The 12770-nt window shown below is 52.1% G+C and overlaps 1 long non-coding RNA gene and 1 other non-coding gene across 2 annotated transcripts; one reads left to right on the top strand and one right to left on the bottom strand.

The window, feature by feature from the left end:
• Positions 1-204: 204 nt before the first annotated feature.
• LOC132248754 (uncharacterized) lies at positions 205-3342 on the bottom strand. The gene is made up of 3 exons (XR_009460126.1): positions 3147-3342; positions 2404-2557; positions 205-727 (listed from the first exon to the last, which is right to left on the bottom strand). It is a non-coding gene; the product is annotated as an uncharacterized LOC132248754 (long non-coding RNA).
• Positions 3343-6121: 2779 nt separating this feature from the next.
• Positions 6122-6193, top strand: TRNAA-UGC (transfer RNA alanine (anticodon UGC)). The gene has a single exon. It is a non-coding gene; the product is annotated as a tRNA-Ala (tRNA).
• The last annotated feature ends 6577 nt before the right edge of the window (positions 6194-12770 follow it).

Here is a 12770-nt window from a genome sequence, read left to right as displayed (position 1 = left end):
AGCCATCATTGTGTATGATGGGACAAGCCACGTGTCTTACAGGGAAGCTCTTTCCATCCCCATGCCTCAGCCCAGTCTGTCTGTCCACTGCAATCTCAGGGGTGTCCCTCCTGCCAGTAGTGTGAAGCCCCACTCCTACCCCTTCAGAATAAAACCCATCACGAGCCACTTTTCCTCTACTATATTTTAATATAATCCTCTTGGGTGGAAGCAAAACAAGGCTCAAGTCATTCTCCAGACTGGGGGCAGGGAACCCAGCAATGGGACAAGGACAGCCCTCACTCCTGCCTAAAACAGACCATTCCAGTACAACCCCCTCCCTCCCATTCATATAAATTAAGTCTCTCTCTCCTGGGAAAGCAGCAGGTGTAGAAGAACAGCTCTAAAAATATAACATGTCTTGCATTAGCCCCCAAAACACATCTTCAAAGTTCATCCTGCAACCATGCCTGTGGCCCTCCCCCTCTACACAGAGTCCTTTGGGTGTGGGTGCACATGAAGCTGTGCAGGCAGGTCTCTGAGAGGGGATGGGCAGGTCCTCGAGGAGCCTCCCCACAGCAAGGTCACTCCCGGGGCCAGTTAATGCTGACCTGGCCCGAGGCCTCCAGCACCTCCCGCCTGCAGTCGAAGTCGCCGTTGATGTGGCTGATGGACTGCTCCTCCACCACCCAGAGCTGGCAGCTGGTCTGCGGGATCAGTCGTGCATCATGGCTCACGTTGATCACCGCTGTGAAGAGGAGACAGGAGGCAAAGCATGAGCGAGGTGGGAGGCAAAGCAGAGGCCATTTCCATACTTATGGAGACTGGAAAGACCCCACATTTTCCCCATCAGCCACTGCCAGGACAGGGCTGGGCAGTGAAGGGCACAACTGGGACCCAACGGGGACCCTGGCAGGAGGGCACTGCTTGTAGTATACAAACCCTCCCATGGGACCCACGGGCCCACCCCCACCCAAGTAACCCTTCTGCTTCCCTGCAGCCCCAGATGGGAACCCCATCCATGCCAGCTGGGATCTGACCCATGCACCTATTACTACCTTCCTCTGCCTGACAGATTGGACCCATGAGGCCACCCCAGCCCAGTATCGCCATCCACCCTTCAATCCGATCCATGGGCCCAGTATTCCCCCAACCCCGGCCTCCTCTGACCAGGGCAGTGGACACCTCCCACCGCGCTGCTTCCACTCACCTCCATGTACGTGCTGACAGCATCACCCAAGGGATCAACTGACTCAACGCACAGATGATTTGTGGGTTCATTCTGGGGAAGTGACAGATCCCCAAAAGAAGCCAGGAGTCCTGAGCCACAGAGCCTTCCTCCCACCCCTTCCACCTACCCCCTTCCCTCAGCTAGAAACAGGACCCAGGAGTCCTCCCAAACCATGCCCCTCACTAGGGCATGCTGGACAGCACTCCTTTCGAAGAGCCAGAGCAGGGCACAACCTGCAAGTCCTGGTCCTCACGCCTGCTCTGCTCTAACGCGCTTCCTTCCCAGAGCAGCGAACCCGACACAGCCCCGTTCCCATCCCCTGGGTCCATCAGGCTCCCTGCAGGTCAGCTCAGCAAACATCACACGGGCTGTCTGCCCCCCGGCTAGGAAAGAAAAGGGCCCTGAGATAAGTGGGGTGAAAGGAGCGTCCAATCCCTCCTCCTTCCCCAAAATGCCAGGATCCAACTCCCCACCCACCTCCCTCCACTAACAGCAGCTCAAGGTCCTGTGCTCCCACCCAGGGCAAGGGCAATGCGCTCCCACCCAGGGCAAGTCTCCGCTCCCCGCCCCAGCTCTCCCCTGCATGGCCAGACCCACGGCGCTCCCAGGGCCACAGCTCCAGCCTCTCCCTGACTTCTTCCTCAGTGGCCAGCCCTCACTCCTGGATTCCCAGCCTGTCTCCCCTTTGCCTCAGCCCTCACATCCTGATCAGCCCCCTGCACCCTCAGGCCCTAGCTCCTCCATACTCACCCTCTCCCCCCTGCCTGGAAGCCCCAGCCCCACACCTGACAGCCTGCAGATCTGCATGGTGAGGGCATGGCTCTCAAGGCTGAAGCGCCCCAGGCACTTGTGAGCATCCTGGTAGGGCAGGTGGATTTGTTTCGGCCACGTTCTCCTCCAAATCAGACTTGGTGATCTGGTGCAGAATGACACTAATTCTACAAGGCCGTGATGTAATGAATCTTGCAGCATTTCATTTTGAGCAAGATAACGGAGAATACCAAAGAGCGGTGGTTCCCCTACTGTAACGCACTTCTTTGATAGTAAAATGTCTCTCTCTAAAGTACTCTATTGCTCATGTATGATAGTGGATTTACATGATTCTGCTTATACAAGTTTAACTTATTACACATTTATAGCTGGACAGTGTCAAGAAAATCCTGAGCCTTATAGTAGAATAGGGTAAGTCCTACCTGGATCTTGTCTGTCATCAGGTATGAAAGGCCAGCTTCTTCCTCCTCTTCACTCTCCCCAAATCTTAACCTCCATCATCTTCATCTTCATCTTCTTTGTACTCTCCTGGTGGACCAGCTTCATCTTCATCTGCTTCATCCTCCTCATCCCCTTCTGAAAGGCAGGTAAATTAATTCCTTACAGCTTTGCTTAAACCTCAAAGGTTTGTTTGTAAACTCATCTTAAATGAGCTTCTGAAATCTGACTCAATTCAGCTACAAAACCTTCTCCAGAAATCTTTAGAAATAGGCAGGACTAGAAGTAACATCCCTCTTTTTCCTCTTTCTATAGGAAGAGAAAACACAGAACTGAATGTGCCACAGCATCGAATATGAGTTGATGGGTACAAAAAAAAAAAAGAAGCAGCTTTTAGTACCAGCAGTAACTGCTGTTATATAGTTATATCTCAGTGTAAAGATGTGTACTCATGTTTTCCTAAGTGCAGCTCTCCTTTAACCGTGCACAGCATCCACGACTACATTCCTTGCAAGTGCATTGCCCCCCACCCCGCATTACCCAATAGGAGCAGTATGTGATACTGGCCTTCACCTGACACACGTAGCTGATTTGTGCTCCAGCACTTCCACAGTCACTTTAGTCTCAATTTTGTATTTAGATACTGACTGAATGGCATAACTAATGACTGCATGTTTAGAGACGTCACCCTCATCAACTTCATCTTCTGAGTTGGGGGCCTCATTACCTTCCTGATCAAATCAATCTAGGTAGGTGATCTCCTGAAGCAGCTCAAAAATCCTTTCCCTGCAATCCTTCAGGTTTGTGATGTCACAGCTGAAGAAGTCCAGGTCTTCAAGTTTTTAAGATTTTGCTGAAAATGAATTAAAATTGCTCACCGAGATGAAATAACTACTTGGTATGTCCAAGTACTGCAGTGCTGCCTCCTAAATGTCATTGATTTTGCTGGCTACCTCCCACCACCTCTTCTCCGTTGCTGTTTCCCATTGTACAGAGCTCATGTAAGAAGTCTTCGTGCTGACAGTCAACATCCCTTCCCCAGAAGATCAGACACTCTCTCTACACTCCCTTTGAAACAGGTTTGACCCACTTTCCATCTCATTAAAACGTGTGTCTTTGCTTCTGGATGCCCCAAAAGTACATCTGTGTTCAGAAATATGATCCTATAATCACCCAGGGAGATACAAAGCTCTCCCATTCCCTGAGGTCGGCACAGCCAACTGTCCCAGCGCCGATCCTGCCATGCCTGGTGCACAGACAGCTTTCCATGGCCTGAATGGGGCAGCTGTGGATGTGACAATAGAGGTAATCCTGCTTAGAGTAGATCTGGGATCTGTAGTCCATTATAGTCACTAGTCAGCCTGTGTGAGAGCATGAAGCATGCCAAGTTTCAAGATCGGTGCAGGGGCTCGGGGGAACTGCACCTCAAGCTGCTGACAGGCAAAACTCGTGCCATGGGTGACAGTGTGTGTGTTGAGGCGCAGCAGGGGTGACAGCTGCAGCGATGGTGGCCCCTGCTGCGGCCACGAGGCCTGCCAGCTGGCGAGGAGATCGATGCAGGGCTTCTGGGCTCGGGGGCCTGCACCTCTGGCTGCTGACAGGCAAAACTCGTGACATGGGTGCTCGTGCAACTGTGGCTGTTTTGAGGCATGGGACCTGGGATCACCGCAGGCCTGGCTGCTACCAGTTACCAATTAATCATGATTCCCTCAGGGACCAGCTCAATACACAGCACCAAGAACAATCCACCGCCCCAAGACAGACGCCGTCAGTGCACTTAACAAAAGATGAAGCCCCTTCAGACTATCTACAGGAAAACCGGTCTCAGTTCTGCGCATCTCCATTTGATTTTGTAAGCATGACTGCCTGAGGCTGGCCACAACCAAAATGGCTCAGGATTAAAAAGTTAAGAGAAAATGTCAAGATGCCGTTTCATAGACACCTCGTTGTAAAAGGAAGAGGATTGGAAAAAAGAAAATAAAACCCCATAAAGGTTCGCCGTCACTGGCTTCCATGGGACTTTTGGTTTCAAGTCATGCTAGAGGCAGGGGATGGCATTTTCTGCACCGCTGGAGCACCACTCCCAGCACCCAGTTCACAGAGGGAAAGAGCTACCTGGCTGTAGCTGCATGGAGGGCAGGGAGAAGAGCCCTCCTCTGCTCTCGGGCCGCGGGAGGTACAGGGGACAGACAGACCAGCCACGAGCCAATCTTGTCTCTGATGACTGAGCAGGACCCAGCAGCAATCCCCTTCTTGCCTCTAGCCATTAGGAAGGCCGGTTATGTGGTTGCGAGGGAAGGAGGGGAAGGGGCCATTGCCCCATCATGTGCTCTCTGGGCAGAGCTGAAATAACTCAGGGCCGGTGGGGGTGGGGAGGAGAAAGAAAAGAAGAATACTAATAATACCAGTAATCATCACAATAATAATCATAATAATAAAAGATCAAATCCAGAATAAACAGCCCCGAACTCCAGCTAATAAAGAGGCAAATTTTGACAAATGAGGGTTTTTATTCTTTCTGACCACCGGCTGGAGGAAATCAAAGTCAGCTACCCAGATTATGCTTTTTTTTAAATTTAAAGATGGATTTGGTGCCGCTACGACTTGTTTACAACCAAAGTTAAAAATAAATGAAGACCCATCATGCCAGCCATGCCGACACGGGAATGAGGCTGAAGTTGGCTGCTTATTCCCAGTTCCTTATTCCTTAGTCTCGGTTCCCTTTCAAAGCTAATCTAGACCCAATAAAAGCTTCTTATGAATGAATTACACATCCTGAAGTAAGTTTGTTCATGCCAGGCATCCATCTGACAGCCCCCCAGGCACTGTACTAAGTATCTGGGCTTGAATAAGGAATTGGCTTTAGGGCTGTGTTGCCTGCCAGCTCTGTGGTCCTGAGGGAGCCCTGGCACCCAGCTTGCTGGATTTACAAAGGACTTTTTCTATTTCCACCCCCTCCACTCACACACACACCTCATCAGTGACAGGCAAATCTGGTAACAGCTGGGATCATGGCTGGAAATCCATTTTGGGCCACTCACACCATCTGGGCCAGGCAAGACACTGGTCATCAATTCAGTCTGTAATCTCAGCCCAAATGCCGGGTCCTTAGGCAAGCATGTATACTTAGTACCATGGGAATGAGGGGGTGTTAGTTGGCAGCCTGGCAGGAAGAAACCACGCTCTGGTCCGGGCCAGACTGGTCAGTGGTGTCCGGGAGAGTCCCCCGGTGCCATAGAGGCATGGTGTGGGGTGGCCCAAGAAGGATTTCCATCCCTAACCCCAGCCCACAAGAAATTCCTTCCTTGAGCCTGTCTACTTAGTACAGTGGGGATGGGGGAACTGGCCTAAACAGTATTTCCAGCTGTAACCCCAGCCCAAAACCAGGTCCTTATTTGGGTCCATGTACTTAGCACAGTGGGCGCGGGGGGCTGGCAGTTGGCAGCCTGGCATGCAAAAACTGCACTTTGGGCCAGGCAAGACTCCGGTTGGGGGGTGTGGGATAGTACCCAGTGCCAGAGGCATGGTGTGGGGTGGCCCAAAGAGGATTTCCTGTCGTCAACCCAGCCCAAAACCCAGTTCCTTATTCAAGCCCATATACTTAGGACAGTATTTGCAGGGGCGGCCAGCTCAGGGCCTGGCACAGCCAAACCGTGTCTTCAGTCGGGCAGGACAGCCAGGGGATGGTTTAGGCTGCTAAAGGGGGATGTAGCTCAGTGGTAGAGTGCAGGCTTTGCATGTATGAGGTCCTGGGTTCAATCCCCAGCATCTCCACTTTTCATAGGGAAGCAAGGCAGGCCCTACAGAGACAGGTCAGAAGGTCTCAACCTATTCAGCCTCCACAAGAGAAGGCTGAGAGGGGATCTGGTGGCTGTTTACAAACTCCCCAGGGGGGACCAGAGAGAATTGGGGGAGGCTCTGTTCCCCCCAGGGTTACTAGGAATAACACCCTCAAACTGTTAGAGAAAAGGTTTGGGCTGGACATCAGGAAACATTATTTTAGTCTTAGGGCTGCCAGGCTCTGCAATGGGCTCCCAAGGGAGGTGGTGCTCTCCTACCTTGGGCATCTTCAAGAGGAGGCTGGGCAGATATTTGGCTGGGGTGACATGATCCTGGCACCCATTCGTGCCCATATATTTAGTACAGGGGCGGGGGGTGTCAGCTGGCAGCCAGCACGGCCAAGCCGCACTTTGGGCCGGGCAACGCTGTGGTCAAGGTGCTTTGGGACAGTCCCCTGTGGCGCCAACAGGCAGTTTGGGGTGGCCCGAGAAGTATTTTGCCCCACAATCCCATCATAATCTGACCTTTATTTAGGGCTCTGTCCTTGATGAAGAATATTATTTTGCATATTAATTAGTAAATATGCAATGAAATTCTCTCTATTTAAAAATGTGTAATTCATTAATAACAAGCTTTGATTTGGTCTAGATTAGCTTTGAAAAAGGAACTGGGAATAAGCAACCACCTTCAGCCTGGTGGGCGGGATGGAGGAGCCGGGGCCCCGCAGGCAGCTTTGGGCTTCTCCCCAGCACCCAAAAAAGCAGCCTGAGATTTATTTATTTATTTTTAAAAAGGATTTTTACCTCCCCAAAATCTCACCCCCGACACAACCACGAAATGCACGGAGGGCGAATTGCAGCGGGTGACCCAGACTCAGAGTTAACTGAAGGGGAGGGGAAAAGAAAAGTCATTCACCTCCATCGAGTGCAGAAAACACCCCGGCTTTCAAAAACAGGAATACTACATAGCCAGTCACAGTAATTACAATACTATATCAAGAATAATTATGACGTAGCAGTACCGCAATAATAGCAATTAGCTGATGCCCAGCCCAGGGTTTCTAGCGCCCACGCAACTGGTTTAAAAGAAGCTGGATGTGCAGAGCGCGTTGTGCACGCCCAACGGATTTTAAAAATCATCTTATTAACGTCATGACGATCGTGCACCGCTAGAATGAAAAATAATTAGAATTGTAAGCAACATGAACGTTAATTAGCACTATGTAAATGTTCAGTAATTAGTGAACAGCCACGTGTAAAAGGTAGCACTAAGCATCCAGGAGGCGCGGAGAAGGCGGGTCCCGACTGTTCTGGGGCCGGGGTGGGGAGGGAAGGAGCAGGCGGCCCCGGGGCTCCCGCATGCCGGCTCGGGGCACGTGCAGCGCCGTGTGGGCGGGCGGGCGGCTCCGCGCTGCCTCCCCGGGCGCATCTCGAGCCCCTGCCCGAGCCCGGAGCGGAGCTGCGCCTCCCCCGCCGCTGCCCCCGGCCGCAGCGCCGCGCTCCTCCGCGCCCGCACAGCGGGTCCCGCGCACCCCGCCTAGGCCACGCCCCCTGGGGCGGAGCTCCGCGCTCCTGCACGGCCGCTCCTGCACTGCGTGTCCCGCGCACCCCGCCTAGGCCACGCCCCCTGGGGCGGAGCTCCGCGCTCCTCCGCGCCCGCACAGCGCGTCCCGCGCAACCCGCCTAGGCCACGCCCCCTGGGGCGGAGCTCCGCGCTCCTCCGCGACCGCTCCTGCACGGCGTGTACGACGCACGGCGCAGGCGCGCCTTCGCCCAGGCCACGCCCTCCGCGCCGGCAGGGCGGGGGCGGGACCAGGGAGGGGGCGGGCGCTTAATCTTTCCATGCCGGCGTTCATTGGCTGGGAGGCGCTGCGCGGGCCGGCAGCCGAGTGGGTGCGGTGGACGCCCGTCTGGGCTGAGAGCTTTTAAATACGACTGTAGCCGCCATAACGCGCCACGCGGTCGGGGAAGCTGGCGCGGGCGGGTGTTGGGGCTGCGGCCCGGCGGCTCCGGGGCCCTCGGCTCGGGGTGGGCTCAGGCCTCCAGGAGCAGAGTGACCAAGTGTTTCCCCAGCACCTGCGCGTCCCCCAGCCCTGCTGCGGCAGCGCGGCTGTGCGGAGGGCGCTTTCCTTAGATTTTTATTTATTTATTCACTATTTTTAAGCATTTCTCTTCAAAACGTGGGTTGGAAGTTGTATCTAAACCAGACAGGGGCCAGAACGTCCTGTCGGGGTTTCTTAGCCGCAGCAAAAACATTCTTTTCCTTGTCAAAAATTCGAGTGAAACGAGTGTTTTCTGAGGGGCTGCCCTTGAGCCGCAAAGAGGGGCTCCCCGTGAGCTACAGCGCTGCGGGGGCGCTGGCTGAGTCGCCACAGCCGGGTCTGCCACTTCTCTCGTGTCGAAACCGAAAGGTCCGGCTGGACCTGCGCTGGAGCAGCAAGTGGGGAAAATAAATACTGCCATTATGCTGAATTTGGTCTGTTTTAGATTTGAAGAGAGACCCCCTTGACTCTTACCTGTGTCGTGGAACTAAATGCCACGCTGACAATTCGTCCAAAATGCGCGTGCCAATATACCCCCGCCGCACAGGGACTGTTTTGCTCGTGCGTTGCTCGGGGGAAAGCTGCTTTTAAGGGAAGGAGCCATGGCTTCAGCGTATGCCCTCTAACACGAGGCATTGCTATTAATGAGGAACTTGAAGCCATACCACGAGGCAAATCACAGATAGTACCTTACGCTCTGAAAGGGTTGATTTATTTATTCACTATTTTTAAGCATCTTTTTTCAAAACGTGGGTTGGACGTTGTATCTAAACCAGACAGAGGCCAGAACGTCCTGTTTCCCTGCGCCGAGCTGTAGAGGAATAAAGAGCAGCCAGGAGAAAAGTGACTCTGTGGGGGATGGGCGATGGAGAGCGGCGTTCTCGGTAGTGCGAGGGGCTAGTACGACCAGAGGACCTAGATGATAAAAGTAAAAAAAAAAAAGGTTTAGTGATTACTCCAAAGAAGGCAGCAGGGTTTGCCATGATCTGATACAAGGGTCTAGAACGGCGGTTCTGAACCTTCTTCAGTTGACGTACCCCTTGGTCTCCGAGTGAGACTTCGCGTACCCCCTTTCAGTGGGAAATTAATTTTTATGTCAAACTGTGTACTCGGGTATTATAAAAACAGCAAGATACTCATACAAAGAGTTCTTCGTTTTAAACAAGGTTCATTTATTCAATGCACATAAAAAGTTGTACAAAAAAACACCACTTGATGTCAAATGGCAAAACGTGCCCAAACTTATTAGTGCAAACAGTGCTGCTGCTTACTATCAACCAACATTTTAATTCTAGGCGACATTTTCAAGAGCACCACATGCAAGTCAATTTAACTTCTTTGTCCTCCCAGATAGTACTTCTTCACCTGGGAGTGAAATGTTCAACGAGTTTGGACTGAAATGTTCAATGAGTTTAGAATTGTGAACACATCTGCGAGGGATGGCAAACAACCCGCAAAGTTCGGACCTATGAAACACTGAAGCAGAATTAATCCATTTTCATGCAGAAACATTTCAATTAATCTCAAAGTTCAAAAACTCTTGTCAGAACTTTTTGTCTGGATAACCAGCGTACTTCTGTGTGAAGCAGAAGTACAGCGTGTTCAGACCCAATCTCTTCCTTCGCACAGCGCTTTGAACATGCAGTGATTCAATGCCCTTCCTCTGATCAAGTTGGCGGCCTGGGTCTATCAAATAAGAGGGAGGAGTTTTTGATGCCAAAGCATGTTGATGAAGAATAGAATGACTAGAGATGGAGGAGTCGGGGCCCCGCAGGCAGCTTTGGGCTTCTCCCTGATGAGCACCCCTGAACCTTCACTATGCACCCCCAGCCCCCAGAAAAGCAGCCAGAGATTGATTTATTTATTCATTTATTTTTTAAAGGATTTTTACCTCCCCAAAATCTCACCCCCGACACAACCAAGAAACGCACGGAGGGCGAATTGCAGCGGGTGACCCGGACTCAGAGTTAACTGAAGAAAAGGGGAGGGGAAAAGAAAAGTCATTCACCTCCATCGAGCACAGAAAACACACCGGCTCTCAAAAAAAAGAGTACTACATAGCCAGGCACAGTAATTACAATACTATATCAAGAATAATTATGACATAGCAGTACCGCAGTAATAGCGATTAGCTGATGCCCAGCCCAGGGTTTCTAGCGCCCACGCAACTGGTTTAAAAGAAGCTGGATGTGCAGAGCGCGTTGTGCACGCCCAACGGATTTTAAAAATCATTTCATTCATGTCATGATAATAAATTTAAAAATCATCTTATTAACGTCATGATGATCGTGCACCGCTAGAATGAGAAATAATTAGAATAGTAAGCAACATGAACGTTAATTAGCACTATGTAAACGTACGGTAATTAGTGAATAGCCACGTGTAAAAGGTAGCACTAAGCATCCAGGAGGCGCGGAGAAGGCGGGTCCCGGCTGTTCTGGGGCCGGGGTGGGGAGGGAAGGAGCAGGCGGCCCCGGGGCTCCCGCATGCCGGCTCGGGGCACGTGCAGCGCCGTGTGGGCGGGCGGGCGGCTCCGCGCTGCCTCCCCGGGCGCATCCCGAGCCCCTGCCCGAGCCCGGAGCGGAGCTGCGCCTCCCCCGCCGCTGCCCACGGCCGCTCCTGCACTGCATGTCCCGCGCTCCCCGCCTAGGCCACGCCCCCAGGGGCGGAGCTCCGCGCTCCTGCACGGCCGCTCCTGTACCGCGTGTCCCGCGCACGACGCAGGCGTGCCTTTGCCCAGGCCACGCCCCCCGTGCCGGCAGGGCGGGGGCGGGACCAGGGAGGAGGCGGGCGCTTAATCTTTCCATGCCGGCGTTCATTGGCTGGGAGGCGCTGCGCGGGCCGGCAGCCGACTGTGCGGTGGACGCCCGTCTGGGCTGAGAGCTTTTAAATACGACTGTAGCCGCCATAACGCGCCACGCGGTCGGGGAAGCTGGTTGCGGGCGGGTGTTGAGGTGCGCCGCGGCGGCCTTTGGCTCGAGATGGGCTCAGGCCTCCAGGAGCAGCGTGACGAGGTGTTTCCCCAGCACCTGCGCGTCCCCCAGCCCTGCTGCGACAGTGCGGCTGTGCGGAGGGCGCTTTCCTTAGATTTTTATTTATTTATTTACTATTTTTAAGCATCTCCTTTCAAAACGTGGGTTGGAAGTTGTATCTAAACCAGACAGAGGCCAGAACGTCCTGTTTCCCCGCGCCGAGCTGTAGAGGAATAAAGAGCAGCCAGGAGAAAAGTGACTCTGTGGGGGATGGGCGATGGAGAGCGGCGTTCTCGGTAGTGCGAGGGGCTAGTACGACCAGAGGACCTAGATGATAAAAGTAAAAAAAAAAGGTTTAGTGATTACTCCAAAGGCGGCAGCAGGGTTTGCCATGATCTGATACAAGGGTCTAGGACGGCGGTTCTGAACCTTCTTCAGTTGACGTACCCCTTGGTCTCCGAGTGAGACTTCACGTACCCCCTTTCAATGGGAAATTAATTTTTATGTCAAACTGTGTACTTGGATGTTATAAAAACAGCAAGATACTCGTACAAAGACTTCTTCATTTTAAACAAGGTTAATTTATTCAATGCACATAAAAAGTTGTACAAAAAAACACGATTGGTGTCAAATGGCAAAACGTGCCCAAACTTATTAGTGCAAACAGTGCTGCTGCTTACTATCAACCAACATTTTAATTCTAGGCGACATTTTCGAGAGCGCCACACGCACGTCATGTTCAGCTTTCAGTTTGTTCCTCGCTTTGGTTTTTGCAAAAAGCACTGAAAACCCCGACTCGCAGAGATGGGTTGTGACAAACGGCGCTAGAACTCGGTAAGCTCGCTTGGTCCCAGTGGGGTATGCCTCCCCAAGTCTGCACCAGAATCGATCCAATTTCATTGATTCAAAATGGACACAAAGTTTCTGATTATTGCGCAAATCAAGTAGCAGATCTTTTGCCAGGTCGGCATCACTGATTTGTTCAAGAGAAGCGGTAAAAAGGCTCCTTACCCAAACATCAGCTACCTGAATACTTGTTATAATTTCTTCTGTGGTGACTTTCAGATTTTCAAGATGCGTAATAATACTCTCGGGGTGTAGGTTGTATTCGTGTTGGTCTTCGCTCCATCCAGGAAGAGCACACGCCAATGGCTGAAACTTCCTCAGCCCGACAAGGGGTTTTTGAACCCAAAAGCTTGCTTAAAATTTTTTTCCAACTATTTAAGTTGGTCTAACAAAAGATCAGATTCGCCCAAAGAACCTTGTCTACCTAATAATACTCTCACGGACTCATGGTTCCCCTGGATGCACTGGATCTAAAGTGATTTCATGGAAGAGAGGAAAATTGGCGAAGTTACTGGAATTCCCTTTTCTTCCCCAGAGAGCCAACTTCTCTTGAAAGGATTTGACTGTTTTGTCCTCCAAGGTAGTCACTTCTCCACCTTGGACTGAAATGTTCAATGAGTTTAGAATTGTGAACACATCTGCGAGGTATGCCAGACAACCCGCAAAGTTCGGACCTATGAAACACTGAAGCAGAACTGATCCATTTTCATGC

The sequence above is a fragment of the Alligator mississippiensis genome, chromosome 1, assembly GCF_030867095.1.
Source record: "Alligator mississippiensis isolate rAllMis1 chromosome 1, rAllMis1, whole genome shotgun sequence".
NCBI classification, from domain to species: domain Eukaryota; kingdom Metazoa; phylum Chordata; order Crocodylia; family Alligatoridae; genus Alligator; species Alligator mississippiensis.
This window is presented reverse-complemented; position numbering and strand designations above follow the sequence as displayed.